The following is a 10644-nucleotide window of genomic DNA, read 5'->3' on the forward strand; positions in this document are numbered from 1 at the left end:
TTTGAAATATGTCGAATAATTATCTATAATAGTATTTTTCTATTATCATATAAATTAGAAATTTTATTTGATTTTCAAAGATGAATATCACAATAGCATGCATTTTTTACCATTAACAAAAGTAAAAAAGTGTCAATCTCCGAAATCTCATTTTTTATGTGTTAAAAATATTCATGTTGATTAATCTTCATGAAAATAGAAAAGGTGGTATTAAAATCTTTATTATTGTGATTTGTACTAGTATGAGTTAAAAATTACGTACGAAGTAGACGCATACAGGCAAGCTCTCATACAACAAAAGACACTTGAACTCATCTCATTTAAGAGAAGAAGAGCATCTGATTTAGATAGATCGTCGTAAGGTGTCAAAAGATGCATCGAGGAAATGTGCAATATTTCCAATGGGCTGACCACGTCTAAAAGATAAAATTGATAAAAAGAAAATTAAAACCCCAGTAAAAGTAAATAGAATTGTACTAGTATGATTAAATTCGTATAAAATTCATTCAAATCGTTTAAAACGTTTAAAAAAGTATAATTTCCTAAAGCGGCGCTGAGTTTGACAGAGAGATCGAAAATAGAAACAGAATTATCTTTTCGATATGAATTGACTCATTTAATATCTAACTCTATAATTTATTATGAAGACATTGAATAAATATAATTAATAAATCATCATCAAAAAATGCAAAACCGGGAGAAATAAAAAAATTTCTGAAATTTATTTTAACGGTTTAAAATAATCTATCCATGTCTTAAAAAATAGACAGCATTATCAGGATCGTATGCTTTAAAAGGATTTAATAATGGTGAAAACTTGAATAATATATTGAAAATTTTGTAAAATTCAAAACATATTACATTTAATGATATATAATATATATTATATTATAGAAGCTCTTTGATTCTTATTGTTCAACTTAATCTAAACATAATTTGTTTCAACTGTAATTGTAACCGATTATATATATAATTTGTAAAAAATCACTTATTTTTCATTTATCTAGCTAAGTAATGTAAATTTTAATTTAAAAATGATGCAATCTTCGTTAAAAAATAATTTAATATATTTAAAGTTCTAAATTAACGTTTTTGGGTAAATTATACGGTTAGGTCCGTTATTAAAACCATAATATTATGTTTAATACTAATTATGTAAATTTTATTTTTGACAAATCAATTATCTTTGCGAGGGTTCGTAATCATTAAATAGAAAACAATAATGAAAGTTCCAATATAATTGCTACTTTATAAGTATTATATGCCTAAATCTAACTTTAAAATATGGTAACATTACTAAATATACCATATATTAGTTCTCTAGTTACAGACAATATTTATAAAATATTTATATATAGAAACCGTAAAATGACAAAGCATTATACAAATCGTTCATCCACATTTCTTTCTTATCTCATAATGACTATGTAATATTTTAAAATATTATTTTTGGGACTTTATAGTCACAAAAGCTCTCGTATATTTTATATCTTGTTATTCATGGGTTTATTATTATGTATGTATAGTTTTTTACGTCAAAAACCATCCTTTTAATATAGAATATATGTATAATAACATTTATGTACCTAAGATAATTTATACAAGTTTAATGATTCAGATTAGTAACAAATACTATCTGTTTCAGGAGTTTCGCTGTCGTTAACATATTTCCGTTTATGCAAATTACTAAGCAATTTTAGGATCACGATCGAAAGTAATTGGTCATTTCCTATGTGTTAAAAAAGAGCAATGAAATTTTTTCGCATCTTTGCGAAGGCAAATTCTTTAAAATTAATAATTCCATAAAGCACATACAAAATCTATAATAAACTTGATTTTTATTATCATAAAAAAAAATTTCAAAAAAACTACGCAAACTTATTAAAGTAACCGTTTAAAAGTCGTTAATACATTTTCTTTGATAGATTTTGTCGATTTACGACCAATAAAAGAGGGTAATTACATTATTGATTAAATTTTTATTCACACGCATTATTCGCTGTTGTGATTGAATATATAACATAGTATTGTGGAGAAATAGAATTCATTTACAACCTACTGCAAATGTCATTTAATTACAGAAATTAAATCTGTTCAATCTCTACGGATACGTATAGTTTAAAATGTCGTCTTGTTGAAACATTGTAAAGGAACATATGATTTTTATTTTATTATCGCAAATGAATTTATAAATATCGCATGAATAATGAGACATTGTTATAAATACTCCAACACATTATATTCAAAACTTCTAAACACTTTAATTCAGCAAAAAACAGCATAACTACATAAAACTTTATTTAAAGCATAAATTTGATTAATTTCAAATAAATTTCTACCAAAATATGATAATTTTTTATAAACAAGAAACATATATAATTATAAAATAAACTATTTGTTCCATTATGTATATTAAGGCAATAAACTTCGTTTCAGACTTAGATGTATAATATTCAAAGTCTAGCTCCTAAAAAACCGGTCCGATTTCTGTTTTAAAATAACGTGTGCAAAAAAGATAATTCTTCCTTAAATTTTATGTGATTTTTTGTCTGATTTTTTAGTTAACAACAATTTTAATGTTTTTCAATTGTTAAACATCAACAAAAAAAAGATCAAATTTTATATATTACGAATATAATTTTGTTTTTAACATATAAACTAATTTTATCGCAAAACAGACTAAACAGATCATTGCCTCAAATATTGTAATAAATCCGTTTAATCTTAATTTGAAAGCAAAAAATGATAAATTAAATATTTTTGTTATTAAATTCTATTTATAACATATATAACAATTTCCAATTTTTCGATTTTCCCATAATAGAAGTTAGTTGAATAAAATAAATATATTTTACAGATTGATTTTACAAGAATTGTTTCTTCAATATTTTTATAAATAGAAAGTATTATATTTCAACCTAGAATATGCGAGAAAAAACAAATCTTGAATTATAATTAAATCCAGGTGTACATTGAATTTTAAAAAATAACAGTTTTCTTCAGTCCATTTATCTAACGTCAAAGATATTTAACTAGGTTAGATCAAATATTCAACGAAATACACAAATAATATTTTATATAACTTTTTTTGACCTTATATATTATAATGAGCTAAAATAATATTCTGATGTCAATAAAATGCAGATACACGTCAAATAAGATTTCCGCTATGTGTTTGGTAAATTTACAGTATAAATAAACTATCAATATGATATATATGAAAGAAAAATATATAGCAATATTATAAAAAACATTTGATTATAGAGATATATAGTGACGCGCTGATTGAAATCAGCATTTTGTATTAAGTCTAATTAATTATTAAATTATGCATTTAATCAAAATATTACATAAAAGGGGGGATGATAGATACAGGAACACCCTCAGTGAAATAGGCCGGATATAAAATTAAAATTTATTTATGGTTCATGAGCAATAAGAATAGCCAAGCCTTAACAAGAAAAATCAATTAAAGCCAAAACATATATTAAATAGCAACAGAATCATTTACTATTGGATTTATTGGATGTATTCAGTAAATCATTAATATGAGAAGAGAAAAATAGGTATTAAGAACAACTCTAATTCATAATCAAATATTAAAAAAAAACACTGATTTAGAATTAAATTGTTAAGATGTTGTGTTTAAATTATGTTCAATATATTTTAATTTGATTAAATTAAAGAAAGATAATGCAAATAAAAAAGATAAAGGAAATGTGTTTATGAAAAAATTATAGGATAATTTCACAAGTAAAGAACACAATAATAAATTTTTGCGATGAATTCCATAAAATCAAACCAGCCCTTTAACCTTTATTTAATTATACTGAGCTTAATTTTTATTAAATATTAATTTACCATAGCATAAGTAATACTCTCTATATATTTTTTTAATAAACAATTGTATATAATAGTAAAAAAATATTTTAATATTTTCGCTGTGTAAAAAGCTCGTTTTTTATGCTCAACATATATATTTGACCTGAAAAAATTAATTATGTATAACATTTTTGTATAAAGCATAAACTATAATATATTACACAGTCAAAAATGGTATAAAGAAAACAATAGTTTGTACTTTAATGTTTTTTCCTTGTACAAATAAAAAATAAAAAACATAGCAAATTTAAGTATCTAATTATATTTATTAATAAAACCATCGCATATAAATTTTCAATAGTAATGCAATAACCTTCATTTTTTGCGAAATAGTGTATCCATAAAATTAAATTGGTTCAAAATGGTAAGATTACACACGTACAAAATATTAATTGCAGGGATACATATTTAATCACCTGTTATATTCATTTGGATTGATAGGTGCTTACTTATCCATTATATTAGTTATATCCAATGATTAACGCTTATTTTACTAACCTTTTATCATGTTTTTCTATACTATATTAATCTTCGCATTAATACGTTTAGAAACTAAAAAAAGGTAAAAATTATTTACATAGTTTACTGTTTTTTGCTGCCTCTTTATATTATAAATTCGGTTTTTATTTAATTTCTATATTTTTTTATTTAAATAATTAAGAATGATATTATCGTAAAATATAACATTGCGCCATTATTTTTATGAATTTTTAAATATCTTTGTCTACGTTTCTACGTAATCATTATTTTTTTGTATCTTTAAATCACATTTTAAAAAAAAATTAAGTGAAAAGTACTCACAGAGCGTTTAATCATTTTAGAAACGGAAAAATAAATATGAAATAAATAAGATTACAGATCGAATTTTACACCACCAATGAAATCTAGAATCTTATAATGATTTTCACAATTCTTAATACACTTTAATAATTCCTATACATAATATTTGCACAATTTGATGTCTTTTACGGCTACTTCTAGTTTCACGAGGTTATAAACACTATACAAGCATAGCTTATTATGCTAATACCAAAAATTTTTGGCACAACCTTCTATATACAAGGTGTGGTAAAATTCTGACAGTGATTAGTTGATGAAACCTCAATATGAATAAATGCAATATTATAAGAAAATTTCTTAGACATCTCCTAGTTCTGCCCCCAAAATAAAAATAAACTATATAGTTTCTATTGTATAGCAATTTTTTACGGGAAGTCTAATTTTATACAAATTCCCTAAATTCTAACTGTAACTTTATGCTCATAATATTCGTAATCCTACAAACGATAAACTAACTTTGAATATTATAAACAAACTCGAAATCAACAAAGGTTTGAAAAATTTAAAAAAGCTATATATTCTACAATTTACACGTTCTAGATAATATATTTAGACCCATAAAAAAACTATCAAGGCACTAAATTTGCAATATTTTAACTGATTTTTCCTGTATCTAAATACGAGAAATATATAAATTTATAACCCGAAATCCTTTCAGATGTATTTGTTTTCATAATAGTATACCATAATTTCTATCATAATTTTTTAGATATATGTATAATTTTAAACATTAAATGTGTAAAATTCTTAACAAGAATAAAAAAAATATATCTATTTAAAGTTTGTTTATAACAAGATTTCTTTACTCAAAGGCATAAAGTTGACCAAACAAGTTTTAAATACCAAGGTCTGCATATGCACAAAAAGGTGCAATTTGAACAATTATAACTATGAACACAAGGAAGAAGCATACGGATGGATGTAAAAATAATATTAGCTATATGAAATAGTAAATCCAAGAATTTACACGACGTAATATTATTTTTTCTTTAACAAAGGACAGCATATCAATTTTATTTAAAATCCCATCCTATTGATATATTGAATTTAGATTTAGAATTTTCGTGAGGAATAAAAAAAACAAATATAAGTATAAATACAAAAAAATGTAGAAATGTAGTGTTTTGTATTTTTAAATATAAGCTTTTGTATAAGACAGGCATATATTTAGCACTGAATCTCCTTGTTTAATCAATTACAATATTTTGTTTCTATTCCCTAAATTTGACAATATTGTAATATAATATTGCTTTATTATATTTATAACATTATCGTATTAACAGTTTACGTTATATATGATCAGGCTTGAAATAAAGCTACATCACTATATGGTAGATATTATTTCCTTTTACAGAAGAAAAACATGAAATTTATAAACTGAATGATCAACAATTTTTTTCATATTGGTAATGAAAATCGAAAAAAATACTACAGAATAAAAAAGATAAAAATAAAATGTATTCCAAAATCAGAAATATTGAATATAGTAATATATAGTTTTAGACGCAATAGGAAACTTTAAACCCACAATAAAAGAAATCAAATAGGTTCTATTTTATTAATTTTGTTTCAAAACAAAATTGTGATCTTAAGTAATCATACTATATGATTTTTGGGAAATAGAACGATTATGAAAGACAAGAACTCACAATTTTAAAAAATAAATTTGACAACTTTTTGAATAAAAAAGTAAAAAAACCAGCAAAATTATCTAAGGTTAAATCAAAAAATATTTTGAATTTTATTTTTAGCAAGACATTAGAACTTATCTCATTCGAGAGAATAAGTGAAGTTGATTTAGATATATCAGGAGAATGTGTCATAAGATGTATCAAGGAGTTATTATATTCTCTTGATAACTAGCTTTGTCTAAAAGATGGAATAAATAGTAAGAGATTAAACTTGTAATAAAAAATAATTTAATATCTTATTTTATTATACATCAACTGACAAAAAAATTCACCGTTTGACGCTTAAATATAGATGAGTGAATAATAAATTTAACGCAATAACATATTGAGGATATTATAAACGTCTTATATTTTGCGATCAATAACTTGTATATAAAATGCCCATTCTTTTAATTTATGATAGCCTAATCATGCATAGTTGTTGTTTTTTGAAGTTTGATATTTTTTAAAAAATAGAAAGCTTTATTTAAAATTACACCCAAAATAAAAGACCAAGAGTATATGTTTATTTACAAAGATTTGAAGCTAATATATTATCAAAATAAAAATTATTTTGGTTTTTTTGATATCAGTGTAATGTGAATGTAAAAATTTTTTAGAAAGCAACACCTGTTCCAATTAAGCTGTCTCAATAGATATGAAAATTACTATATTATTTTTAGATGTTAATTCAAATCGAATATATCCCACATTATTATTGAATAAGAACAGTATTTATACACAAAAGAATTTCTAAATCTTAGAGGTATTAGTGGAATTCTTAAATTTATAACAGATTGAGCATTTAATATGCCCAAACTTATTTTTCGTTATAAGTATTTTTTATTAGAAGATTTCATCTTAACATGTATTTTGGTTCTAAATCATAAAAAAGCTTGTAAAATCTACTCGATAGCATTTTTATAAATCAAGTAAAGAAAAGATTTTATTTTAAATTTTACATATAATAATATAATAGCAATATTAATTCTCAATTCAAAGCATATATTTTATGTTTATCATATTACAGAATAGAGGAACTAGTCTGTTCAATATTAAAACTTCCTAATAAGTGATTTTCGAGTGATTTAATGCCTTCTTCTATTGACTTGATGAGCTTGACGCAGATAAGTTTTATATTTGCTCAATTTTAATTTTATAAAAAAATTAAATCGCTGATATTTTATAACATTAGGGCTGGTATCTATTTTTTTTTATATTTTTTTAATGTTACTAATAGCAAAATTATAAATTATAAGCTCCTATTTTTATTATAATCTTCTTAGAATAAACTTTCATTACTAGAATACTAAATTTAGACGATAAAGGGAAACTAATGAACATCTTTTTTAATTTAACATCTAGTTACGTATTAAGCATATAAATTTTTACAATTAGACGACAAAAATAACATATGAGATTTTTAAACATAGTATTTACGTACACATGGGATAAAGGTGCATTTCTTTGCTGAAAAAAAAACAAATTATTCCTATCACGAATAAGCACTATTCTTTTATTGGTTGAACATGTTATTAATTTATGAAATACTTTCAAAAACATTTTTTAAAGATCAAGTAAAAAACGAAAAAGCAAACATTAACATATTTTAAATAAAATAAATTTTAAACGAATACAAAAATTTTTCGTTCATTCATTAATCCTTTTTTTTAAACGCAATTTAGTCATAATTTTAAGGTATTAACGGCAAATTATGACTCTATCTTTGCGGATTAAAACTTTATTAAACTAAAAATTAGAAATAAATATAATTACAAGTAAACATTTTAGGTTTGGAATTTTTGCTTATCCCTTCAGAATTTTCTTATAATTTATTATATCCAAAGTAATATTTGAAAGTTGTAAAGGTATAGATTTACATTGAATTTGTTCAACTATTATTTTTTTGTAGAAATAGCGAAATTCATTATTTATAATAAATAATAGTCGTTATTTTGCGGCGTTAAAATATGAACATATTATGATTCAATGAATAATTATCGCTACTATTTTACAACCGGCTTCTTCATAAAATACGTTTTTATGGATAAAATAACAATCAGATAGTATTAAAGTTTATTATTATAAATATCTACATAAATTGAGACCCATAATATATCAAGTATGTTATATATATAATAATCGTAAAATATTTATCTAGATAAAATAATAAATGTTTTAATTTTATGATAAGAATCATATGATCTTACAATTAAAATATACAAATATGTAGCATTATAAAGTGGTTATTAGTTAATGAAATGTTTAATTGTTTAATTTAAATTCAATAAACCTACGTTATACCATTATAAAAAAACAATAAGATCAATAGTTTAAGTAGGGTTCAAATTAAATTATTTAAGTTATTATAAATGAGTCAGTACAAAATTCATCAAAATTTTTATACCCAAAAAAAAGTTAAATGTAAATTAATTCTATCGACAATTTATATACCATATTTTCGTAAAAGGGTTTTAATCATCGTTATTGTTTTTCATCTTTTAATATACTATTTGTATATGATATAGCTCGAATATTGACAAAACGACCAATTGCATATAATAATTTTTTTTTGCATTTTTAGTTTACGAATGACAAAGAAATGTAATCTTTATTTGTGTTTAGTTCTACATCACCTTAAATTTATATGCGAACGACAAAATCAAGACAAAATATTACGAAAATTCACATGCATGCTCGTTGGCTGTTTATGTATAGAAAAGTACCATAAATTTCATCCATATCCGTCCACCAATAATCATATGATATCATCATTTTATAATGAGCATATAAAATTAAAGATACAACTCTCGGAGGTTTAAAATATTATCTGTTTAGATTTTTATATTATATAATATAATATTTATATGGATTTATTGTGGGTCGATGTGAATTTCGCTGATTTAAGTCATTATTATGACATAACCAACACCTTAAATATAGATAGAAACTGAATTTTTATACACAGTAGGGTATAAAAACAATATGTAATAATATTTATTTTTTAAAATTTATCCTAATGGGAAACGCTGTCTAATTTAATTAAGGCCCACTACTGATTTATTTATATTGTAAATTTTTTATACAATTTTTAGTAGGTATATGAATCTTTATTATTCTATCTACCTCTATTTATAATATTTTAACGTATAACAAAATATAATCGTTAGTTTTCTTTTGATGAATATGATATTTAAATAATCATAAAATCCATATATTTTAAAACCCTCAAAGATCCATTTGATAAAATTTGAAAGAGATTATGCCAAAATTATGTCTTCTGAAAATTATATTTCATATCGTTTAGAAGGACATCGTATACCTATATATTTGATTATATCCTGTTAAAACTTGAACATATTTTGATTATGATACTATTAGATAAATTGATCATATTTTAAAACAAGCTTGTAGATTGAAAACCATTAATGAATAAAGTAAATTGTATGTTCTATATCATCGGTTCTGTTACAGGATAGGAAAACATTAAACATATGATATAAACAAGAATCAGCCCATCTTTTATTAAAACTTTCTTTAATCCAACCAATTATTTTCAGATAAGAATTTACGGCAGCACATTTCTGTCAATGGTGTACATTGCATAAAAACATTTTAACCAAAAGATTGCTTTATATAAATTAGGCACAGTTAAATTATCTTTTGAATATAAGACTTTGCAAGCTATATCATACTTTTCAATTATTTCCAAACAGAAGAGATATTAACCACCCACAGATATAAAAAAAATTATATAGATAAATGTTTTTGTAAATTATTGACTTGTCGTGTGTAATTTGGTTTGAATTGGAATTTTAGAATGTATGCCGCTAAAAATTTATTTGATGATGTAGATCTTTTGAGTCAAGGAAATACAGTATTTTTAAAAATATCTAAAAATACCCTAGTCTAAAAAAATCTAGTTTTTAATGATCTGAGGATAAACACATGCGAAATTTATACATGATATCATAGAGTGAGTAAAAAAATAGGTGGATGAATGTTTTCTGTAGACCTGGTTTTATCAATTAAACTAGCTATATGTCTCGATTAAAGAATTAGAAATAATGTAAATATATCTACTTAATAAATAAATGAAAGTTTTTTTAGGAATTTATATACTACAAGAATTCTTTAAAAATAAATATATATCAGGCAGATCATTAATTTAAAAAATATAAATACATAAATGAAAAAATAATGTTATAAAAAATCACAAGATAAATTTTTAAACTATTTAAAAACGTTGAAG

Source organism: Rhyacophila brunnea, unplaced genomic scaffold, assembly GCF_057557595.1.
Source record: "Rhyacophila brunnea isolate RB1 unplaced genomic scaffold, BYU_Rbru_1.0 scaffold_71, whole genome shotgun sequence".
Lineage (NCBI taxonomy): Eukaryota > Metazoa > Arthropoda > Insecta > Trichoptera > Rhyacophilidae > Rhyacophila > Rhyacophila brunnea.